Below are 25,781 nucleotides of genomic sequence, written 5' to 3'. Positions count from 1 at the left end.
TCAAGACAGTGTTTCTGATATAAATTTCAAGTGAGCGCGCCCTGCCATAATTAAGTGGTTATATGGGGGTGATGCATTGCTCACGGTGTATCATATTAAACTACAGTGCTCGCGTTATGAAATGCTGAACTACATTTCCCAGGTACTTCTACTGGAGCCATCAGTTAGCATGCGTAGCCATAATCACGATGCTGTTTGGCTGACGCGCTGCTCACGTCTTAAAGCACACCGGGATGGGACACTATATTCCCCAGCGGGACACTACAATTCTCAAAGATACCTTCTTTTTAAGTGAGCATGCACTGCCATAATTTTGCGATTATGTGCGGGTTACGCCGGGCTCACAGTGTGAAATACTGAAGTACAATGTTGGTGGTGTGAAACACTGCACTACATTTCCCAGGTACTTCTACTGGAGCCAGTGAGCACACATAGCCACAACAACAATTACGTGCTGACGTGCTGCTCACTTTACTAAGCATGCCAGGATGGTACACTATCTTTCCCAGTGTACATTAAGCAGAACACTCCTACCCAGTCAAAAGATCAGGGCTTGATCCATCACCGTTTTTTAGCTCACTGCACCATCCCAGTTCAGAACCTGGCTACATGCAAATTAGTCTGGCCCTGGCCCAGTGCATCATGGGAACAGGGCAGACCAAACTACCAAGCCAATTCTTTACTGGAAAGGAAACAAGCTTCCGGGGACCGGTTTCTGGCATTGCAGCCGTCTTCGGCCCGGCTTGCTTGAATCCTGATGGTGCAGTGAGCAAGGGACTCACATCTGAGCATACCCTTCCACACTTGTGGTGGCTAAAACGATTCAAAAAGGGGGGTGGTGATGGACAGAGTATCTGAATTAAGCAGAACACTCCTACCCAGTCAAAAGATCAGGGCTTGATCCATCACCGTTTTTTAGCTCACTGCACCATCCCAGTTCAGAACCTGGCTACATGCAAATTAGTCTGGCCCTGGCCCAGTGTATCATGGGAACAGGGCAGACCAAACTGCCAAGCCAATTCTTTACTGGAAAGGAAACAAGCTTCCGGGGACCGGTTTCTGGCATTGCAGCCGTCTTCGGCCCGGCTTGCTTGAATCCTGATGGTGCAGTGAGAAAGGGACTCACATCTGAGCATACCCTTCCACACTTGTGGTGGCTAAGACGATTCAAAAAGGGGGGTGGTGATGGACAGAGTATCTGAATTAAGCAGAACACTCCTACCCAGTCAAAAGATCAGGGCTTGATCCATCACCGTTGACTGGTAATAAGGCTTTTTCCCTGGCGCAACGTGCATTGTTGACACTAATAGCTAGAAGATGTGGCAATTAACGTCGCCATTTTCCGATATTTAAAGAACGAGGCCTGTCCGTTAGGTTACCTCCCCTTCCGGTCTAGTCCAGTCAGGGGTACCAACGGACAGGTAAGGAGAGGACTTCAGGGCTCTTATTCGGTTTTCTTTTTAGTAGCGTTTCATCTTCTTTTTCAGCAGCTTTAAAGTAAGCACTCTTTTCCGTTGAGGATGACCTTATGCTTTTGTTGTCAATGTATAAAGGGGTGGTCGTTTCTAAGCTCTCTGCTTCTAAACACTCAATATGCTGATATGATTCTCTGTGTCATTTCTGCATGACTATTTTGGTAAGCTTGCTTGGCAGATTTAGGATTACTACGTTATACTTCATAAATCTGCTTTTTCTTAAGTGCCTTAATTTAAAACTACACAGGCCAATAAGTTGAATTTGGCAGTCCCTTATTTTGGGAATGACTCACTACCTATGGATGTATACTTTAGCATAATATTACACATTGCATTTTCTGAAATTTTATAATCATGGGTTCCTGGTTATCACCATGGGTCAGAGTTAAGCGTGACATTGTTCCTTTTTAAATATGACAGGTAACTATTGTTCAGAGAACAGGGACTCTGACTCTAGGGTTGTTATTTTGTTTACCTGGAATATAGAGCGGTGCCTTAATTACTGAGCGGAAGTCAGGTGAGGTGAGGAGTACTCCCGCATAGAGACGGGTAAGTCAGTTTAAAACCCTCCTTTTTTTATAATAAGGGATACACTGAGCGGTTCACTCATATGTCGGGATATTAGTTTACATGGGGCTTGTAGCGGTTCTGTAGCAAACCTATTCTGCCATCTGCAAGGTTCACCAGCTGCTTTGATTAATCCAATGTTTGGCCAACTTTCAAATGGAAGTTACTGTTGAATGATCAGGGTTGCTGTTGCATGTTGCTAGGAATCCCATATCTGGTAACGGTTCCTTCCAAGGTCACTTGCTGTATGCAAGTCAGGGAGTCGCCGTTATGGCCTTCACTGAACCTCTCTTCTATATGATTTGATACTTTAAGCAGAATGTAAGTCATGCTTTTAAGACAAACCGTGCCTTTGAACTCGGCCAAAGATACCTATGATCTACAAATTGCAAGGACGTCCGGTGAGATAGAGGCTTTAATAAGTACAAACTGCCCTATATATTTCACAGAAATGATGGGACATATCTTAAACATGTCTGATACGAGAGATATTGTACATGGACTTCAGACCATATGTTCAGGACTGTTAACACATTTTCAGGCAGTCCTCAGAATCATTCCAAACTTCGTGCGCTCGGTGTTTGGTGGTCTGCCACTAATTCTAGCACTTGTTGCAGGAATTCTATTTTTATTCCTACTACTACGCTATGGCAAGCCAATCCACCGGCGGCACTCCCAGCACCTTGGAGAAAGCTCTCCTAGAATGGAAGCTTTGTGAGCACATAGTACAACTTTTGGACTTACCTCATCTACGAGAATTAAATTAAATACAACATGGTTTCTGTCATTCAGACCAATCTGGCAAGATTGCATCTTACCTGTTCTACGCTGCCTGCTTTGCAGTGAAGAATGCGTGCTAGACATCTGTGTAACACTCCCATCTGTCATGCCAACGAATATCGATACTCTGCTGGACCCCAGTAACAGCCCATGCTCTGTGTTGTCCCCAGAGGCTACCAATCCTGATGACGGCATTCGTTTAGATCTCACAGACGCAACATGCTACTGCTAAGGTACGAGATGGATCAACAGGCACTCAGGTAACATTGAATACGAACTTTGCTACTGGCGATGCTTCACATCTATGTGCTGTTAATCTTCTAAACGAGGTATTTCAACTGTCACCGACATCGGTAGACGATCTTTTGTCTACAGGAATAGAGGATTTCATGTTTTCACCAAACCCTCACACTGACTTTGATTCGGCTCACAGTGTACCGGGACAGCTATGAATTTGGCCATCATTTTTTCAAAACAAAGACAAACCTTGGAACTTTTTCTAAAATTGATTTTTCTCTCTCCAAATTAGAATTTTTCTTTGTATGGCACAGTAATCTGCTTACAGTAGAACTGTTCATATAGAGCAGACTTCTTTGAACACTTCCAGGGACACATTGTCACCTTTATTCACCACAATTTCATTTATGTACCATGACATGAAATGGCTTTGAACTTTTTCTCATATAAATGTGAACCATTTCATCAAATGTATATATTTATGTTCATTCATTTAGCATTTTCTGTCAACATATCCTTAGAATGAAAAACTGCTTTAATATGTACAGCATCTTTGTATTTCATGTCTAGCAAGAGTTTGTTTAAAAAACTTATTTTACTATGCTTTTACAAATGTTTTTAGCAACATCCTGTACTAAATTTAATGTTTAGCATTTCATGTTTAGCATTTAGTACAATCGTTCATTCGAAAATGGAGTGGGTGTTGTATTTCGTTTTAGGTGTCCGTATATAGGATTTCCCTATACATGTCCTTATATAGGTAAAATTCGCACTGCCCTTATATAGGCACAAAACACCCAGTTCTTATTTAGGCATTAGCCATGCTATCCAAATACAAGCATGGTCACCTACATCCTTCCACCCTAACGTCACAACGAGTACTTAGAAACCAGACCATTAAGCTGTTGGGAGTTTCCCTAGCCTAGGATTATTGATTTCTCCAAGAATTCATTTATTATGCATGAACCGCTATACTCTAAGGGTTCATTCATGACGTCTTCCTCTGCCTGACTTTACGTCTAACATTCCTAAGCACCTTCTAGGTATAAATATACCTTCCCTTGCCATGGCAAAGTACTACGGCTCAATTTGGCTGCACTCGCCACGGCAAGTAAGGAGGAGACCTCGACTTAGAGAAGCCCGTGTCCCGGCCTGACGCACTGACAAGAGGCTGTCATCCCTACTCGCAGAGAATCCAGCTTCCAGTGTTCTGATTCCCTTCGTGGGGTGTTGGAGTTTGAGGCTCGGAAAGAGATTCCAACCTCTCTCATTCTAAGGTATGGAGCTGATTAGAACCTAGAGGGACTCTTGGCATATAAACTTGGCATAACTAACTATAGCTTCCAATACAATAGAAAACAGCACCTACTTCTTACCTTGCACTACACCTAGGTTAGGTACACTGGGGTAGAACTAGTTAGAGAACGCATCGTATGAGTACTCACATTTTAGCCTGTGTCAATACCTCTCTTTTTGCAGCCTCTTTAGTCCAATAGATATAGCTGTGGCCCACAATCCATACTCTAAGAATTTTGATGTGAAGGAGAAATAGTAGTCCGGAGAGGGCTTGAGCTGGATGAGGTAGTTTCCCAAAGGAAAATAAGTTAAAATGGAGGTGTTTTAAAAAATAAATATATATATATATATATTTCATTGGATGCTGCCAGGATGAAAGTGAATAAAATTAGGTAGTGTGTTGGATGGCTCAGGAAGAAGTCTTAATATTGGCTTTTGTTTAAAAAAAGAAATGTGATACAGACATTGATATGCTTTTTAATCTGCGGATTAAACCACGCCTGCTGTATCTCATTTAGAAGTAGCATGTTCCTTCTAGAATGTGCCGTGAACTAGTGGCCTACTGGTTCCACAGGGTTTCTAGGTACACTGAGCTAAGACTGTATTAGGGGGAAGGGTGTTATAGAGACAGCATTTATTTTTGAAAAACTGAGGAGTGATGGCACATTGTAAGTAATGTCAAGTTTTAATTTCCACATCAGGACTATGTAATAAACTGTTGTGTTGTATTTAAATTTCAGAAAAATGAAGCTAGATATCGGTTTCAACTCGATTATTCTGCGCTGATCGCAAAAACATTGCAAAAACGTGCTGACAGAAACCTTGTTTTGAAAGTGAGAGAAAGGGTTTACAGACGCTAACCATTCACAAGTGGAGATGCAGTAGTGTGAAATGAAAGACATCATTTCACTTACTGCCTTTCTCATGATGATATTGTGGAAAGTTGAAGAGGTTGCCATTTTAGACTTGCTTTGTATGAGAGTGGTGTACCATTCTTGTGCTTGGTTTTTACTAATCTTAACAGTCTCCAAACTATGCAGAGAGAGTTAAAACAACAATATAATCTGCAAACTGGATTCAGTGGTATGTATATAACTATGAATTTTTAAAAAAATATACATTAGAAATGAAGATGTATATGGGAGCTTGATTAAAAGGAGTATCTCAGTGATGGAAAAAATATATGAGTTGAACTGTATCTATTAGCGGGTATGTGGTGAATGTTTTGGGAAGGTGTAATAAGGACAAACACAACATTCATCAGGTTGATGAGCAGAATATCACCATCAAATCTGTTCCTGGAAGTAATGAAGAAATGACACAGATTGGTTGATAAAAGAATTGTAAACAGTCGTCCAGCCTTGGAGTCCCAAGTTATCTAATTATTTTGTCACCTAGGTTTGGAAAATACACATTTGGGAGGACCCACACAGTTCTAAAAGGTGTGATTGTTAAGAAAAGAAAAATTATACTGTTCATAAATGTCAAAATGAACAGTGCATCTGCATTCGTCTTCTCGGAATTTCCGACTTGGTTGCAGAACTGAACCGGTCTGGTAATTGAGTAGGAATGTTATGGTGCTTTCGTGCAGATGAAGAGAAGGCCTGTGGATTGTAAAAAGTAAATGTTGTTGATATTTTAGAGTCAAGGCGAAGGTAAGCTTCATGGTGGAAGAGGACCAAGAGGGCAGAGCTAGATCATAGACTAGTACAGTCATGTGTGATTAACTGAGAAAAAATGTCTACTGATCCCAGACAATTAGCTTTATGTAGCTGGCGGATCAATCTCACAACTGTCCACTGTAATAACAGCCAAGTGCGTCCATCATGGGACATGTCTACAGTTACAGTTCCCCAAGACCCCAGCCACTTAATTAGAGAAGTTTGACATATGAGCCAGCACACTACTCAGTATTTCCTAAATCAAGGCACTTCTCTCTAGTCCACAGGGCAGAGTAGGCCTTTTATAGTCATGTTGTTTCCCATTGAAGTGGCTAGGCATTCTTCATAACTTCCTTCTTCTGGCAGCTGGTGTAGTCCTGTGACTGACTCCGAGTCTTGAATGAGAGTTAGAGGGTTAGACCTGTAGTGCTACTGATTAACAAGAAGAGCAAAATAAATATAGCATTCAAGCATTTTTTGTGTAGTTTTGCTAACTGAAGTGACTGGTCTGGATCTCCAATGAACCCCAAATAAAGAAGAACAGCAAGGACTGGACCATGTAAGTAACTCTAGCAAAGTGTGAAAGGGACAATTATTCAGGCAGAATGACATATTGGGCTTAAAACATTGCAAATAAAGGGCCCTATTTTTGAAATAGTCATGCCATGCAGGTCAGCAAGTCACCCTGCTGTGCTGCATTGCGTGACAGGGAACTGGCAGGAATGCATCATATTTAGTGTGATACGGCACATTCCTGCCATTTCCTCTGTGCTGTGCTGCACTCGGTGACAGAGAAAGGGCGGGAATTCACCATATTTAATGCAATATGCCAAATTCCTTACATTTCCTTTGCACTGGCGCCCTTTTGACATCCTAGCCCTAACACAGGTACCCTTAAATCATGGTAACACTGGCTACCAGATGAGCCAGATACTTTATTGCCAGCCTGCTGAGCTTTGACCATTGATGCATCTTCCCATACCAATAGACCAATGGGTTTTGATCCAGGTAGACCTCTTTTGGGCCATCCAGATAGTCTTGGACCCTCCTCTGAATGGTAATTGGTGCTGCCATTTGCTTGACCTCCGTTGCCTTCTCTTCTGCACTTCACTTAAGTCATAACACTTGAAACCAAGCCATTGCAGAGGTTAGGTCTGTTTCTTCTGCTGCTAGTGTTGTTGCTGGTGTTGGTTGTTGAGAGACAGCAGCACTGCCCCTTCTGGAGTTTGAAGGGTGCATGTCAGAAATTCTGCCCAGGCTCCTACCTCCCAGACATTTCTTCTTCAAGGTCTCTTGCTTGGTCAACAATGCAAGTCTTGTATTGTGAAATATCCCCTTCTGAAAAAAGCAAAAAAGCGGTCAGTCTTTTTTAGTACTGTGGATCAAGTATTGTGGCACTGATGTCCTTTTTGGAGGACACAATCTCTCATTTCAACCTTGTATTAACAGTCAAGCAAAGAATTAAGCTCTGAACCAACTCATATGCTTCTTCGTTCACACTGTCAAACCTTTGCTACATCTTTTTAAACTGTTCATGAGGCATTGTACTGTCTTCCTTGTTGACTTCCCTTGTGAAAAGCTCAAACAGAAGTAGCATTTGTGTCAGGCATTTGACTAGCTCCCATTTGTTCATTTCTGTGGTCATGCTTATCCCAGTTGCATTCCCGTCTCTTTGAAGGACATAGTCATTGATCATTCTGTACTGCTCAAACAGATGTTGCAACTAGTAGTAGGTTGACTTCCAATGTGTTGCCACCTACTGTATAAGTACATTAACGGGTACTCTATTATCACACTGAATGATCCTCAACTGCTTCTGGGCTTTAAAAGAATGACTGAAATGAGAGCAGATTCTTCTGCAGGGGGCCAGGATTTTGTTGACTATGTGTTCTTTTTTATAAGGTCCTGCACAACCAGGTTGATGCAATACGCTAAACACAGACCCTGACATATCCCACATCTGTCATGGCCTTAACAATATGACTTCAATTTTCCTTGGCAACAAATCCAATTCCCAGAGCTCTAGGTTGAAGCCATTCAAACACCTTGCTGTTATAGTCTTTCAAGATATTTGCAGCTGTATGAGATCCAGTGTGCAGTGATGGAGATGTAATCAGTTGCTTGACAACTGGTCCACATGTCTGTCATCAGGTTTGTGGTGTGAACAGCAATCTGCTGCATAGCTTCACCAACCAATTGTAGCACATCATGATCGAGTGCCAGAACAGCAACTCTGGCAAAATAGGTCTGGCTGGGAGTATCTGTATTTCGGGAAGATGGCTGCCACAAATTCTAAAAATCCCACTCCTTCCACAAAATAAAAAGAGAGGATATCCAGTGCTAAGTTTTTAGCCAGGTTCCCAGTATACAAATGTGCCATTGGGTGGCTGCATTCATATGGCCCCCCTGTCTAAATATGCCAATAATTGTAGCTTGGATTTTTTTCTTTTGTTTTGCCACTGACACAGGTGACTTCCAGATATACAAGGAGGTTACAGGTGGAATGTGTGTCTTGAAGAAATCACTGTATGCGGTGGTGTCAGCATCTGAGTCTTGTGCCAATTTGAGGTTGCGGCTGCAGTGATCCTTGCACACTGCAGGGGGCAGGGCTGCTGTGTGATAAACTGTCATCCTCTTCCTCCTCCTCACTTCCGTCTATCACTGTGATCAGAGTTGCTTCCCCTTTCTCATCACCATCACCACCACCAACTAACTTTTTTACGGTGCCCCACTCACTGAAGTGCGTGATGTTTTTTCACACAGGACATTTGGCCTCCGGTACTAACCCTGGGCATAGTAGGCGTAGTGGGGCTACACGAAGCTACGTGAAGTGGGCGAGAAACTACACCCACCCGCGCACTTCGCGTAGCCCCACTACGCGCCACCCGCCTCCCTCCCGCCCTCCCGCCCTCCCTAAATACTTAAATTAACTTGTAAATACTTAAATTAACTTTTAAAAACTGATTAAAAACCACTTACCTTGTACGCTGCGTCCCCTGGGGCTCCCTCTTGTAATCGCGCCGCCGTCTCGGATACTAATGCGCATGCGCGGCCGCCCGCGCATGGGCATTTCTCGCGAGAAATGCGCGGGCGGCCGTGCATGCGCATTAGTATCCGAGACGGCGGCGCGATTACAAGAGGGAGCCCCGGGGACGCAGCGGACAAAGTAAGTGGATTTTAATCATTTTTAAAAGTTAATTTAAGTATTTAAAAGTTAATTTAAGTATTTAGGGAGGGCGGGAGGGAGGCGGGTGGCGGGCAACAGTGTTGCGTGCTTCGCCTACTTTGCAAAGGGCGAAGTAGGCAACACTACGCCCACTTTGTGGGCGTAGCGAAGTCCTTCGCCCAGGGTTATCCGGTACCATCGTGTGAACCTGGCTTAAATTGACAATCACTTGTGTGGCAAATGGAGCATATTGCAATGTTATCCTCCTGCCTGCTAACTGTAAAGAAGTCCCAAACTGGGGAGGAGAACATTTTAAGTATGCCACTGCCAATGTCTGAGGAACTGGAGGTAGGTGGGTGTGTTGTTTGCCTCTCTACAGTGCATACTTAGACTGAGGTAGTGGCGGATGAAGGTCTCAGTGGGTGCCTTACAAAATGGAAGCTGGCAGTGGTGGGGCCAGTGCCAATCTCAAAGAGCAGGTTGAATAGTAGGAGTAATCTCTGTGTCGTCTTCCAAACTGGCAATCACAGGTTCATCCTTATCACTAATCTAATGCTTTAGGAACTTTTCCCTTCTCTTGCATGCAGGTCTCGGACTCGGCTGGGGTCCAATCCATGTCCAGATCATCAGAAGGAAGGCTTGGAGAAAATGGTGGAATACCCTTTCTTTTTCTTCAGGGACATCATTGAGCTAATTGTTCGAGAGCTGCATCTTGCTCAGCAGGAAGCTTAACCTCCTGTTCTGCTCCTCCTTCAGGAAAAACTGTTGCTGCCTGCAGCTCCACTTTGTTCAGTTTCCTGTGACCATTGGGTACTTTGTGGCTGTGACAAATCCAGTTCAGACTCACTGCTCATCGTCATGAGTGCAGTGGTTGTCTCAATGCATGGACTTAGGTTGGGGTGGTGCTATTGTTGTGGGAGTGCTGCTCCCAGCTTGCTGTCTGTAGGACGGTGTGGTAGACACACCACGTTTTCTGAGACCCGCACGTTGATGGGGGCGATCAGCTTCTCCTTCTCCTCCTCGCTCACCACTTTCTTGGCAATAACACCTTTCTTTTGGGTCATCTTCAAGCTCTGTCAGTTGGCAATAAGCTGCACAAGTAGAAGCTAAGGTGGTGTGGTGTCAGTTTGTGCTGGCCTTCTGCCTGACAGTACTGTGGGTGATATCTCTAGTGCACCTAAAAGCAAACGAGAAAAACATTCTGTGTAACGTGGCATAAGAGACCTATGGCAACCAAGGGGTGCAGGTAATTGAATAATGATTTAAAAAATGAATGGTGGTGTATGCCTATGGCAGGCAGGGGGTGTAGGATAAAATTATGCAATCCTTCAAAAAAATAATCCTGGTGTGCACAAATAACGTAAGAGTCCTATGAAAGGTGGGGGTGCAGGGAAAAATTTAATAATCATTACAAAAATGAATGCTGGTGTAGAGCAATGTCCAAAGAGACCTATGGCAGGAAGAAGGGCAGGAGAAAATTGAATACTCCTTAAAAAATGAATGCTCATGTGTGCTTATGCCTTACAAAACATATGGCAGGCAGGGAGTACAGGGAAAAATCAAGTAGTGTAAAAAAAGTAATTGCTGGTGTCTCTCTAGGGACAATGAGAAATATTTTAGGAGGCAAGCATGGGCAGAGGAATAGGAAAAAATGCATATAACATACAAAATGTACATACTTACTACAATGATAATCAAGCACATTAAACTGATATCGGAGAATAAAGTAGAAAAATTAGCAAAACACAAAAAGGGATAGCCCTCTTCTATCAATGTCCCAGGAAAATGGCATTGGAAACTGGAAACAAAAGGCTTTAACACACTGGCTGGCTAAACAATATGGCCGCTGGCCACATGTTCAAACAACAACAAGCAACGCATGCAGGCCTGTGGAAAAAGCATACTGACTACAAGACAAAATTGCCTCTGGCCACAAGTTCAAACAACAACAAGCAATTGTATTCATGGACAACAAAGAATACATGCAGGCCTATAGACAGTGGCTATACAAAATGGCCTCTGACCACAAGGTATGGAGAACAAACACAAAACTGTGCCCTTTGGCACACATGTACACAAACATTGCTCCTACCCCCTGCACTGCAGTGTTTATCACTTCGGCCATTACAAAACCTGGGATGGAATTTTCGAAACCGCATGTGCAAAGAATTTCAGTTGCACACCAAGATTGCAGCAAGTTCAGGATAGATTTCCCAAGTTGTTACCCAGACCGAGCCTCTGTTGTACGCCCACAAGTACTATCACAGACTGTCCTTAAAGTATGTACAGTAGGATGTGGCTCACCTGATGTAGAGCAGCGGTGCTGCTTACTCAATTATTCCCGGTGGCCCAAGTAGCCTTCTCCTTATCTTTATCCCCAGCGCGGAGTGTTTCACTTGCATCTGCGAATGTAGAGATTTCATTGCACTGAGCTTTTGCATTGCGTGGCAGGCCCATTTCCTGACCTGACGCTTTCTCGAAAGTGTGGCAGTATCAGGCCGAATCCCATCAAAAAGAGTTGCAGGTAAAACTGAAGGAAGTTGCGGCGTCTAAAAACGCTGGAGCGGGTCCGACCAAGAAAGCCACCGTGCACGGCGGCTTTCAAAGACCCTTCGGCTTACTGTTGAACTGTGGCTCATCCACTGGTTTTGTGTTGCAAAGTGGAGAACAGGCGTCAGATAAAGATACGATGAGGCTGAAGCTGAATCGGAACCCAGCGAGAACAATGCTGAAACTGAGCCGGGATAGAGTCGGAGCCTCAGCCCCCACCAAAGCGTTCTCTCCACACTGTGGCTGATATGTGTAGCCGCGGATCGGCAATATCAGCAGGATCAAAAGCAAGCCTCACCCCCCTGGGAATATTTTACACCTTCGGCAAGCAGGCAGGCAGTGAAGCTGGGCAAGCAGTAAGCTATCTGGAGGCAGGGAGAGCGTCCTCCCATACGTGACTTCAGACCGCCGTCTTCCTGTTTCTTTTTTCCCTCAGACCGCCATAGCAGCTAGAAACATCAGGAGGGGATCACTGAGGCGCTAACGGAGGAGGCAGGAAGAGCATCCTCGCATACAGGGCTTCAGACCGGCATCTTCCTTTTTCCCGTGAGCACACTCCCCTTCCTACTATTCTGTTCCTGGGCGAAAGATCACATTATGTACGGTATACGGCCTAAATACTGACTGCCCAGATGTTATCTATCATCTGAATTCCGAATTCTTGGAGTGGTCTGGCGAAAAGATAGTGATGGACGATTTTAATTGCATACTTGATAGGAACATTGACACCACCAACACTTCCACCCATGCCAGAATGTACAAAACTAGATTTGCTATATGCAAGCTCCTTCATCTGCATCAATTGGAAGATTCCTGGAGGAGGTTATTTCCCAATGTCCCAGGTTACACTTTTTTTTCTTCTCCTTATAAACACTATTCTAGATAGGAAAATGCACTTGTGATAGTATGTCCTAAAATCACTTCAGATCATAACCTGGTTATGTTAATAGTGCAGTTACTGTCAAATATACAGGAACCAATTAGGGATTTTACTTTTCCCAGACTTTTTTTTAGTAATTCGAAATATGTGGAGGTGATGCGTAAGGCACTTGGGTATTATATCGACTCTAATTTGGGCTCGGCATCAATCGCAATTGTCTGGGACTGTTTAAAGGCTTATGTCAGAGGAGTGAGTCACCTTACAATATATCATTAAGCAAAATCGTCTGGGCCTTCGCCAGTGGGAGCAGGAGCAAAAACTCTGTCTCGATCTGGAGCGCCAGCATGCTACGGCTATTGCTACAAAGAATGCGGTTGAACATTGGATATATCAACAGGTTATAGAAGCACGGGCCAAGCTAAAAAGACAGTTAAAGGATAAAGTTGCTAATAATTCTTATAAGCTCCGGACTAAACAATACGAATACGGTGAAAGAGTTGGCCTGTTATCGGCTAATCAAATAGCGGATCAAATGGCCAAAACCCATGTAAAAATGATTATAGGGGTGGATGGCTTGATATATACTAGGTCTGCTGATATAGTCAAACAATTTAGGCTGTTTTACGCTAATTTATATAGTAGTCCAGGCAGCCCGGACCAGCAGACTGTCTTGGATTATGTGCAGGAATGTCAGATGCCAATTTTGAGTCCGATGTTATCCGACTGATTGGATGAAGACATCAATGCAAGCGAAGTGGGGGAAGCTATAAATGCCTTGCCCGCTGGTAAAGCAGTTGGCAAGGATAAGATCCCATAAGAATTTTTTAAAACCTTTAAAGATATACTGAATCCTATCTTCCTTATGTTATGTTACTCTATTATGCAAGGAGAAGAATTTCCTTTTTCTTGGAATGCTTCAAACATTGTCGTTTTTCCCAAAAAGGGGGAGCCCATTGATGATATGAGTTCATATCGACCAATAGCGCTGATTAACGCTGACGTTAAGCTTTTTTCTTAAATTCTTGCGGTTTGACTGGCCCCGGTAATCCATACAATAGTCTCAGAGCAGCAACACAGCTTTGTCCCTGGAAGAGACACTGCCGCCCACATCAATACGGCAATTGCCGCATTTGATGTTTCTGATCAGATAGGCCAGCAGGTAGGGAGGCTGATATTAGATGCAAAGAAGGCCTTTAACCAGGTGACTTGGGAAGCCCTATGGGTATCTATGTTTCAAATGGGCTTCAGTCAAAGGCTTTTCTCGGCGGTACCGAAACTATATAACCATCCAACAGCTGCAATCAAACTCAATGAGCTTTCCTCAGTTTCTTTTTCAGTTCAAAGGAGGACCCGGCAGGGTTGTCCTTTATCACCCTTATTGATTGCTATTTATATTGAGCCCTTCATTAAGCACCTAATGTTCAATGGAGATATTGTTCCAGTTATTTTAAATGGGCCGAATGTAAAATTAATCGCGTACGCTGATGACATTGCGATTTCTTTTGGTTAATCCAGTTGAAGCCATGGCTGCGATTATGTACGAAGAACAGCAATTCGGTTACTTTTCTGGATATAAGTTAAAATGTGCATAAAACACAGACGATAATAAACTTTCAATTAGACACTCCCCCAGTAACTCTTGGGGTTACGAGTACGGCTATTTATCTGGGAGTATGTCTCAGCAAAAAAGTACTAACAGATAAGAAAAGGGGTCTAGGGGAAATTTACAGACCTGCACTGATACATCCCCATACCATATACATCAACAACATAGAATCCGCGGATCCCTGAAGCAAAAACACAGACTTATAACAAGGGCAAACCAACAGGAAACAGTAAATGAAGAAAGTCCTATTTAAGAGAACGGATTACCTACCCCCACCAAGGTGGCATGCTTCATCATTTGGGATCTCCTCTTGGCTGCAACCTGGTGCAGCCAAGGAGCTACAACTCCTAGCCAATGCATAGAAGGAGCTTGCGGATGTTTTAATGTTATCCGGGGACTAGATCTCCTAATATCAATGGAGCATGAACCAGTTTGGTGAAGTGCGTAATGCAGTGTGTGAAGTGAAAGATTTAAAATTGACTACCAACAGGAAAAAGAGTTTAATAAGTATCCTGTGGTGTCAAGGGTTAAAGCAGTAAGAGCGCGGCCTGAATAAATGTGCGAACGCGCTGGTGAAATTACAAGATCACAAATTGATCATGGCTTTCTTCAGGACCTAGATATTGTTACTACAGCAAAGATAAGTGAAAAAGTCACAAAAAGGAATTGGAACGATACAACCAACAATATACCTGTGTAATACTTTTGGTAGAAACTACAGGGATATGTGGTGAACACCTGTTGGAATGAAAAAGGAAAGATGGACTCAATTTTGCATACATGTTAGCTGTCTGTATTTAATAAAAAAGTATGTCTCAGCAGCCAAGTTAATGACATCATCTCACTAAACTATGAACTACTGTTAAAGAAAGTGGCAGCGAAGTTGAGAAGCTGTCACCGGCTACCTCTCAGTATATGGGGGATGCAACGTGGTTAAAATGAATATCTTACCAAAGTTCCTATATTTTTTTCGTACAATTCCATTAAAAGTGCCATCTTCCTTTTTTAAACACCTAGACAGTGTCCTGGGAAGTTTTATTTGGGGATACCGATGGGCTAGAAGAGCTATTTGATATTTAAAACCATCATATATGCAGGGCGGATTTAACCTCCTGGATTTTAAGATGTACTTTTGTGCAGCGTTTACCGGGCAGACACAGAGTCTACTTAGAGGAGCTGATACAAATCCCAGTTGGCTTTTATATCAGCTGGCTCTTGGACCGAATACCAGGTTTTTACTATTCAAAACATCTGATCCCAATTATTTTAAGCGGATTTGCTTTAAGGTAATCCGGGATATTACCGATATATGGAGCGAAATCTGCAAGACATATGCAATCCCCGATTTACACTACTACACTCTCTTATGGGGAAATCCCTTATTTTCTGACATATTCCACAACCAGATTGGGAAAAAATGGCAACCCAAAGGTATGGTGTGGTTGGGCCAGTCAAATGATGATCAGGGTTTTCAAACTTTTTTATCTTTACAAGAAGAATTTGATCTTTCACAAACTCACTTCTTTAAGTACCTACAAGTTAGGGATTATTTTAATTGTGGTAGGGGAATATTAGAGCTGCCTAATCCTTCCGAGATTTTGTCCACACTTGTTGGCATTAGAGGGCAAGGAGCTATAGGCAAAATATATCAAAAATGTATTGGGGTGGTGAGCGATGATGGTGTACAAATTGTGGCAAAGTTAAGTCGGATCTTCTGCTCTAATATTTCAAAGGAGGAAATACAAGAATCTCTTCAAACTATTGATTTAGCTGTAACTTCTGTCAATCTAAAACTACAACAACATAGAATTATTTTACCCCTGAGCGAATTTCAAAATGGGTTAATAACCTAACAACTGCTAAAACAAACTGTCTGAAATGTCAGGAATATGCTGCTGACCTACACCATAGGTTCTTTACATGCACTAGGCTGAAGGACTTCTGGTCTAATATTACTCTTACTTTAGCAACCTGGGTCGGTCTATGACAGCCCGGTTCCGGGAAAGAGTTGCTGTTGGGGTTATTTTCAGAGTCCGGGTGTTCTACGAAATCTTTAGCTTCTATCATCGCTGCTTGTGCTTGCTTGTGTATTGCCCGCTCTTGGATTCACACCACCTCTTCTAGCATTATTGAAGTCATTGTTGAGAGAGATTTTTCAAATGGAAACTGCATTAGCCAAAGCTAGAGGTCCCCAATGCCTGCTAAAACTCCACAGGGTGTGGTCCTGTCTTCAATGGGATTAAGGATTGAATGTATTTGTGTATTCCCCCTTTTTTTTTGTTTAACTGATTGTTTTCCTTTGATCTGCCTTTGTTATTATGTGTAATTAGCTACATTAATACGTGGTCATTCCTGTTCTGAATGATTCCTCTCTTCCCTTTTTTTCCTTCTTCCTTTTTTGAATAATACTCCTCTGTGCTCTGCAAATGATTACTGATTTATTATTATTGGAAAATGCTGATGTAATTATTTTTTCTTTCTGTGGCAATAAAATGGAAAAAAATAAAAAAATAAAACAGCTTGGTCACATCACTAAAGTATTAAATTCAAAGTCATTGGGTTTATACCAAAGGGCCTGATTTAGATTTGGGCGGACAGGGTACACCATCACAAATGTGATGGATATCCCATCCGCTGTATTACAAGTGTCATGTGATACAATCCACTTATAATGTGGCAGACCAGATATCTGTCATGTTTGTGACAGTGTAAACTCGTCCATAAATTCTGAATGAGGACCTAAGTCTTTTGGAGCCTAAACCTCAATTGCCTCCAATACCTCAAAACACATTCTGCCCATTCAGGAATCCACACTACAACCATGACCATGTGATCAAACTGTGAAGGGTCAAAATAAATCGACATCAAGGAAGACTGTTCATAAGAAATCTATCAACATTTGAGGGACATATACAACGTATAATATATTTTTTTTTCAAAAAAGAAATTCACCTTCTAGCAGAATCTTGACCAACTTTTCTTTCTGACCTGTTGTCTTACCATTTCCTAGCATTGTGGATGAATCTGTGGCTCGGGAGGGAATTATCCTTAGTAAGGATATTTTAACTGATTGTCTCTCCCTGGATCACTACCAGCGCATTACCTTGCGCAAGTATGTAAGGGATTGTTTTGCAGACTTGGGAAGGGCTGTTCTATTCACCCCCCAGAGAACATGTGTAGAAGAGACCAGTGTTGGGTGAAGGAGAACTTCTTAAAAAAAGGGCAGATAGACAGGAAAGAAGAGGAGCTGATGAAGCCTGGTGTGCGAGGGTATTTCCCTTTGAAAACCACGCCATCAATCGGGCCCTATCTCCTATGGCTTAACAATTCCCACAATCAATTTTTACTGACTAGGTTCCGCTTGGACCTTTTTCATTATCTTCTGTCCCACCTCAGTGGGGCACATGGGGGACAGAGTCTCCCTCCCTGTGGCTGCAACGGGAAGTCTCCACAGAACATGATGCACTTTTTAATGTTAGGCAGTTTTTACGGGGTTCCCAGAAAAACATATCTCATTCCTTTTTTAAAGAAGTGCAATTTTAGACAGGTTAGACCAGCGTTTATTTTTCTACAAATGCTTACTAACGAATCTGTGTTATACGTCCTTACTTTCTTGAGATCCACAGTCAGGCTTAGATCTGGCTGGGATTAACCTATTTGCCAGTGTCCTTAACGATAACTTGTGACCGTTTTTACATGATTTCCCCGGTCTAGGCTATAGCCTGTTCTTCATCTTTGTAACTTACAGGGCTGGCTGGTGTCTCAGAATAGCAGCGTTAATGGTACATTGCGTGGTTTTTAATCAACTATACTTTTGTCTTTTTATTGTTGTACACACTGTTCATTGTTTTAATCAACAATTGTTGATATTAGAGATATTTGGGTAGACAAAAATGTATAGCAGAATGCTAACCACGTTATTTGCCTTTGTCTCATTTTCTCGGATTTTAATAGTAAATGTAAACATTTTAACCATTTTTATAATGTATTGGAAATCACCTCTTCATCTTGTATTGTATTGTAACCTTTTTAGTTTTCTTTCTCGCACTTCTATGGTCTATCTCAATAGATTGAATAAAGTTTATTGAATTGAATTGACCAACTCCCCTAATTTTACAGTATAAGTCCAGGACATAACGATGCACTATCCACTCTACCCTGCTGATCCGACTGAATTACACCAGATACCATATGATATTCAAAGACAAATGTACAGGGTACAGTGCCAATACAGAACAATAATATTTGTTCCGTGTTGCTATTCTAGGCTATGAAAACAGATCCAGTTTTCTGAATAAAGAAGCCTCACCCACTTAATGTGATATGATTCATCATCGGCTTCCCACCACACCCTGGTAAGAAGAGACGACCAGGGCGGATGAGACCTGCACTGTGTGAGAGAGCTTTTAGCTATGGTATGATAGCTGAATGGAGCAGGGATCCAGATAGTAAAATATCTTAGGATAAACCCATAGAAATACCCTTCATTGTTGAGTACCCTAGGTAAATATAAAATCTTAAAAACAAAAGCGGGTTGTTTTATGGGTAAAATGGCCAATACATCCAATTTATTGCCGAAATGTTGTTGCCCCTAACTAACAGCCTATGAAAGATACAGGGCATTCATCAGGACTAATAATTTATAGGATCCCTTTGCAATTGGCGAACACACCTGCATACAGGTGAAAGAAGGATTGCTTACCTTCACCATGCAAGGCTTATAACATGGTCAGGAGCGGGGTGAGCACTTCCTGTGGCCAAGCCCTGCATCCAAGCCCTGCAAGCAGCCAACCCCCTTGCCAGGGGAGGAAGTCATATAGTCCCCGCCCCAAGTCACAATAGGCCCAGGGAACCCCAGGGCCTTTCTTTTCAAAAAGGGGAGTAAGTGGAAGCAGCCTCCCCCCAAGCTAATGTTGGCCCCCGGGTAACCCCAGAGCTCAAAAATATATTATTGGGGGGAGGGGTTTGTGTGGGTCCCCCACCATGGGCCTTAAGAAGCCCCTTTGAAACAATGCACCAGAGCCAAATACATTAGCACTAGAGGAAGGGGCAAGTCACCCACTCCCCCAGCCTAAATGGGGCATTTTCCATAGACTTTTCCATTGGACGTATTAGAAAAGTGGCTGAACGTATTTCCATGAAATTTGTCAAGATTATAGTTGAAGGTATACAGATGATCCTTTTTAGTAGTACAGGTAAGTATAGTAAGAGTTTTTAAAGTTATAAGGGGTTTACATTTAGTGATATCTGAGGCCCTGAAATATAGCAAACTTTTGTGAAATACAGCAAAATAACAGAGTTTTTTGTAGTACCTGTTGATAACAAAGCTGTATATATTTTGGTAATTGCTGTATTTACAGATGAAAATGTCAACTATGTGGGCAGCTGTGTTGTATACTGGTCTTTGGTTGTGTTCTGGGTTAGGGCCTTAAATATGCGTAAGTAGCAGGTTTTATATTTTTTCCTTCCTTACCTCCATCAAAGTGGTAATAGAGAGTCAAACTTATTTATAAGTTTCTATTTTTTTGTTTTTAATTACGGAGTATTGCAGTACTACCTAAGGAGTAATGCAGTACTTAAAAAAAATATATGTATATATAAAATATGAAAACAAATAAAAAGCACACTGTACTACACTATATTCAGATATATAGTGTACTACAGTGCATTTTGATTTTTTAACATATTTAATTCTATAAAATAAGTCCACAGAGTACCAAAGTAATACCAACAAATTGCAGTGGTTCTTTAAAAAATATAAAATACATTTGTTCACAAAATATACATACATTCTAATACATTATAGTTCACTAATATAACACAAATATAACTTCGGTGTATTTTTAACATTTTAGATTTATTTCCTCTAGCTACTGCATTATTTTCTAGGTACTAGCACGTATATACCCTGATGCGTACACAAATATAGGGATCACCAGGTTTGTGGTGTGAACACATTTGTGTAAATGATTTGATGCTAGCATGTTAGCAGCATGTTAGCTTGTACTGAATGTAGAGTAGAATTTGTGTGTGTTCTGTTGACCAATGTGTACATAAAAAGTCTTGATGAATCATGCTGTAGAATGATTTCACCCGAAAATTGTTGTCTGTAATGTAACTTCTGCCAAAGTTTAGAAAGTCCACTATTGATTTGAATTTCTTCAATAGATTTGGTGATTGTAGAAGCGCACACTTTTCAAGGAAATGTGTTGCTAGGCTTCTGCCTTCACTTGACCATTTGTATCCTAAGAATAGGACAATGAGGTGGGCTACTTTTGATTTTATTAAATTGAATATGTAGCTCATGTGAGCAAATCCCAAAACTCCCACGTGAGTTGAAAAGTCAACATCTGTCAGATATGTGTCATCGATGTAGGACAATGCATGGTCATCAAATTCTTGCTAAGGTTCTTGAACCAGGCTCAAGACAACCTTGGGCTGTTCTTATACCCCTGGGGCAATCAAACAGAATTGCTTTTGAGAACCTAGCACACTGAGGAGATGTGTCAAGTGTTTTTAGATTCGCAAATGGGCAGATTCGCAGAATCTGCTCGTTTGCAAACGCAAAAATTGCTTTTTCGATGCAGCAACCCTAATTTTGCGATTCTGTAACCTGTTGTTGAATTGCAAAATGGGTTTGCGATTCGGTATTAGGAAGGGGCGTGTTTAGGGCATCCCTTCCTAATACCGAATCACATCGGTATGTAGGAATGTTTTTTTGACTGCATTTGCGGTCGCAAAACATTTGCATGTTACCACCTACTTCAAGTAGGTCGTAACCCATTCGCAAATGTGAAGGGGTCCCCAAGGGACCCCTTCCCCTTTGTGAATGTTTGTAAAACCATTTTTAGGAGCAGGCAGTGGTCCCACGAATCACTGCCTGCTCTTTAAAAATGAAGAGAAAACTTTTCATTTTTCATTTTGTAAGACATCTCGTTTTTCATTAAGGAAAACTGGATGCTTTACAAAAAAAAGATTGCTTTATTTAAAGAAATCACAGACATGGTGGTCTGCTGATCTCAGCAGGCCACCATCCCGATGATTTTTGCGATTCCTAGGAGGCCGCAAATTGCGACCTACCTCATTAATATTCATGAGGTAGGTAATTTGCAAACCCCTAGGAATCGCAAGAGGTGTACTATACACCTTCATACATGACATTTTGCGATTCCCTAATTGCGAATCTTTGCGATTTGCAATTAGGGAATCACAAATAACTATCTTGATACATCTGGCCCTGAATGCATTCAAGTACCTGTTTTCAGGCGCTATGTTTTGGCAGAAAATCAATTCAAAATTTCTAATGCAGCTTTGTATTTGTTCCACCCTATGCCATTCATTAGTGCCAGAATGTGCATGTTTTCTACAGTCAATGTATGTGTAGCAATATTTAACTGTATGCAATCTAATACTAGACAATATTTATTTATTTATTTATTTAAAGAGTTTAATATAGCGCTGGCTAGACCCGGAGGTATCAGAGTGCTTTACATGAGAATCAACAATGTAACAGAAAAAGTTCAACAATTACACAATAAATCCCCCAAAAAGAATAGGCAATACAATTAGGAGAGGGGAGAAAGGAGAGAGAGGTAGTGGAGAGGGCAGGGGAGGTGAGAAAGGGAGGATAGGGGAAGAGACATGTAAAGCGCTCTGATTCCTCCGGGTCTAGCCAGCACTATATAAAACTCTTTAAATAAATAAATAAAGGGGCAGTCCACATTGTAACAGAAAGCCTGCAGTTCACTTGTATGTTAGTTGCTGCGTCTTCAGCCATATGAGTATATGGAATTCAGAGAGGGTACCTCTATGGGGTGATCCTGTGAAAGGTTCAAACTTTAACAACCTACAGCCAATACATAGGATTCCCCTACTCAGAGGAGGAGGATTTTTCCTTAACCCAATGGATGTCTCTGGTTAAGAGGTGAGTAGAGGTCTTTGGGTACAGAAAAATAAAAATACTCAGATCATCCCTTGGAAAAGACCGGGCAAATCAGCATATGTGTTTTGAATATCAATGGCTTAGCTAGCAAAAGCAATGACCCAGTGTTTCTACAATATTTAAACTCATTTGATTTGCTACTGCTTCAAGAGACCTGGGAGTAAAAGTCATTTGAGCTGCAAGGGTTCACATCTTGTTGTATTCCAGCAAACACAAGCTCTACCTTCGGTTGTAGATCAGGGGGTCTAATGATTTTTGCCTCAATAGCAACAATTATGACAACAGAATCTCAAATGACACCTCCAAGCGCAATACAGGTGGCAAAGATCTCACTTTGGTTAAATAACCAACTTCAAGATGTTATAATAATCCATACCTACATCCATCCCAAACAGAAACGACAAGCAGCCAACGAACTGATAAAAGTCTTGGGAAAAATAATGGACGAAGAGGATTCTGACTTATTCATCTTGGCAGGTGATTTCAACATGTTCCTTATTAGTTCGGATCCAGATGATGGCCTTAATCAAGAACTTAGCGCCGCATGGGGAGTACCAAGACAGGGCTCCGCAAAAAATTAATAAACCCACAAATTGCTCAAAAAATCTACTTCGACAATTAGAACATCTAAATTTAAGAGCCTTGAATGGGTGTTACTCCAAAGACGACCCACCGGTCGCAACCTTTCACTCTGACAAGCAATCTTCCCATCTGGATTACACATTTACATCTTTAAATATGCTTGGCAGGGTAACGGCATTCAAGATAGGGTCGAACTACCTCAGCGACCACCTGCCCCAAGAAGCCACAATAAAAGTCAACTCACTTCTTGAGACTGAACCACATACAGGTATTGAGATTGAAGTGACTTCGAATCTAAGGCGGCTTTGGTGCAATCCCTGCAACATCGACTCCATAAGCCTTGCAGCAAAAACTCTTTTCACTCAAACGGTAAGCTCCACAACAAAATTGTCAGAAGTATGGCAAAACATAATTTTAGACATCAGTGTGAAATTGTTAAAAGGACCGCCAAACAGGACATGCCAAGGAAAGGGAACATCAACCAAATTACAACTCACTCCAGGAATGAAAGCGCAAAAACGATTAATAAACCGAACACTGAGACAGATGCAAAAAGATCTAACAAACCATGACTTGAAAGTAACCCCACGGAAAGCGAAAAAATTGTTAAAACTGAAGAAATTGGAAAAACAGAAACAAAAAAAACAACAAATTATGGGTGAAACTCCTTTATAAAACAAAACGGAAAAATAGCTCAAGGTTCTGGAAAATGATCAAAAGAATAAAGAACCCAGACCATATCGGTCTAAACTCAAATATAACGGAGGAAGCATGGACAGAAATACCTCTTCAAGCATTTTAACAACACAAACACTGCCAGCGTGGATAGTCTTGAAGAGGTGAACACAAAGAAGCTCAACAAGAAACGCAGAGGAAAATAATAGACAATTACAATACAACGGCCATGACCCAAGAAACAAGCACCAATGGAGCCACGCAACCATCTCGAAAGGAAAAACTAAGGCCTGCCCAAGTTCTTTTATCCACATCGAATCTAGTTATCCGGCAACCACGCCAGCCGATAACAAAAAGGCAAATAGCTAGGGGCAGACTGATAGGTGCCCCCGGTCCAAACGCCATCCCACCAATACTGTACAAATCAGACGTGGAATTTTGGAACGCAGCACTAACACCAATATTCAACAACATAAAGAACACCCAGACTCTTCCGGAGTCCTGGCATGGGTCAGTAATCAGCCCAATCTTCAAACACAGCAATAGGAAACATCCAAATAATTATCGGCTTATTGCCCTCATAGCTGTGGAGGCCAAGTATTTTGCAGGAACCATACTGGAGGAGCTAACGTCATGGGCATCTGAAAACTCAATAATCCTGATCAATCAAACTGGATTCTGAAGGGGCCAAGGGACCACAACCAACAGCATGGCACTGACCCTGTTGATGGACGCAGCAAAAGAGTCCAAATCGCCCCATTTCCTTTCCTTCATCGATTACACTGCTGCATTCGACCATGTGGACCACAATAAACTTTGGCAGAAACTGGACAACTGGGGAATACCCAAACATCTTCTAGATGTGTTGATATTACTCCACTGAAACACCTGGATTAAAGTCAAACTAGGAGTGGGTACACATCAATCTAAACCGATTCCAACAACAAAAGGGTTAAAACATGGTTGTGTGTTAGCACCAATCTTATTCAACCTTTTTCTTGCTGACTTACCAGGGGAACTAGACAAATGCCTCTGTCACGCACCGAAACTAGGGAAAATTCCACTGTCCAATTTGCTCTATGCGGACGATTTGGTGCTGATAAGCCGGACATCAATAGGCCTCCAGCACCTTTTAAACGTAGCCCATTCCATTTCAGAAAGGAATGCCCTGCAAATAAATTTCAATAAATCTAAGGTTATGGCGGTGAACTATTAAAAAAAAAAGGAAAATCAATTGGCACGTAAACAGACAAGGGCTGGACCTGGTTACCACCTACAAGTACTTCGGAGTAATTCTGGACTTCAAGAACTCGTTTACCTCAATTGGACTCCTTGCGAGGACAGAGAACCGGTTACCTGGCGATAACATCAGAGGACAGTTACCTGGCGATAACATCTTTAAGAGCCAAATTCCCTGATCTAACGTTCAACCCTTTTCTTCAGGTTTTGAGCGCAAAGTTACAGCCGACTCTCACATATGGGAGTGAATCCCTTCAAGGGAAGGATGCCGCATTACTGGACATAATAATGACTAACTCATACAGGGCTATTTTTAACCTGCCAAGATACATCTCACCTGCACGAATGCGGTTAGAATTTGGTACTCTGAAACAAACATCAGAAAAGCGGAGTGTGTATGTTGTCAGCTGGCACAAGATTTGCAGAGCTGAGGTTGGTTCTCTAAATTCCAACGTATGGGAAGAGCAGCTCCGACATCGTAAATCTTCAGCTGAGATTATCTTTTTGACTTGCTTTAAATCCTGGGTCTGTCAGACCTTTGGGGCACTTCAACGGATCTCTTGTCTTTTAAAAAAGCTCCGAAAAAATTAGCAAAAATCATCTCTTGTTGTGAACGTATCTAGGACCCTATTTAAATATTCCCGATTTATGCCCTGATGTGGTTATAACAAATCATATCCTTATAAAGGCATAAGAATCATATCCATGCATATTCATATTTAGTCATAGCCAATGCAGTCCAAATATGGCAAGGCTACTCCCATAGACTCCTAGAAAGTACAACGCGTTCTTAAACAAACCAAGCCTCCAGCAGTCTATTGAGGACAAGGAGGCGTTAACTAAAAGAGCGCATGCTTGGATTACGCTCTTTGACTACGGAAGAATGCAGCCACACTCATATCTCAATTTGGAATGAATCTAAAAACTAAAGAAAAGTTCTGAAAATTACGCCTCGGCATAATCCCGGTAACCCTGAATCTACCACCCTGGGTGAGAAAAAACTTCTTGCAGCAGTGCTGCCTGTGTAAAGCTGACAAGGAAGATTTTGTACACATCATGTGTATCTGTCCTAAACTAAAGGACTTGAGGTATATTTACTACATCCCTCCTTTAAATTGCATGGCG

This window comes from Lissotriton helveticus, chromosome 4_1 (assembly GCF_964261635.1).
Source record: "Lissotriton helveticus chromosome 4_1, aLisHel1.1, whole genome shotgun sequence".
NCBI lineage: Eukaryota > Metazoa > Chordata > Amphibia > Caudata > Salamandridae > Lissotriton > Lissotriton helveticus.
The sequence above is the reverse complement of the archived record's forward strand: the minus strand, read 5'-3'. Positions refer to the sequence as shown.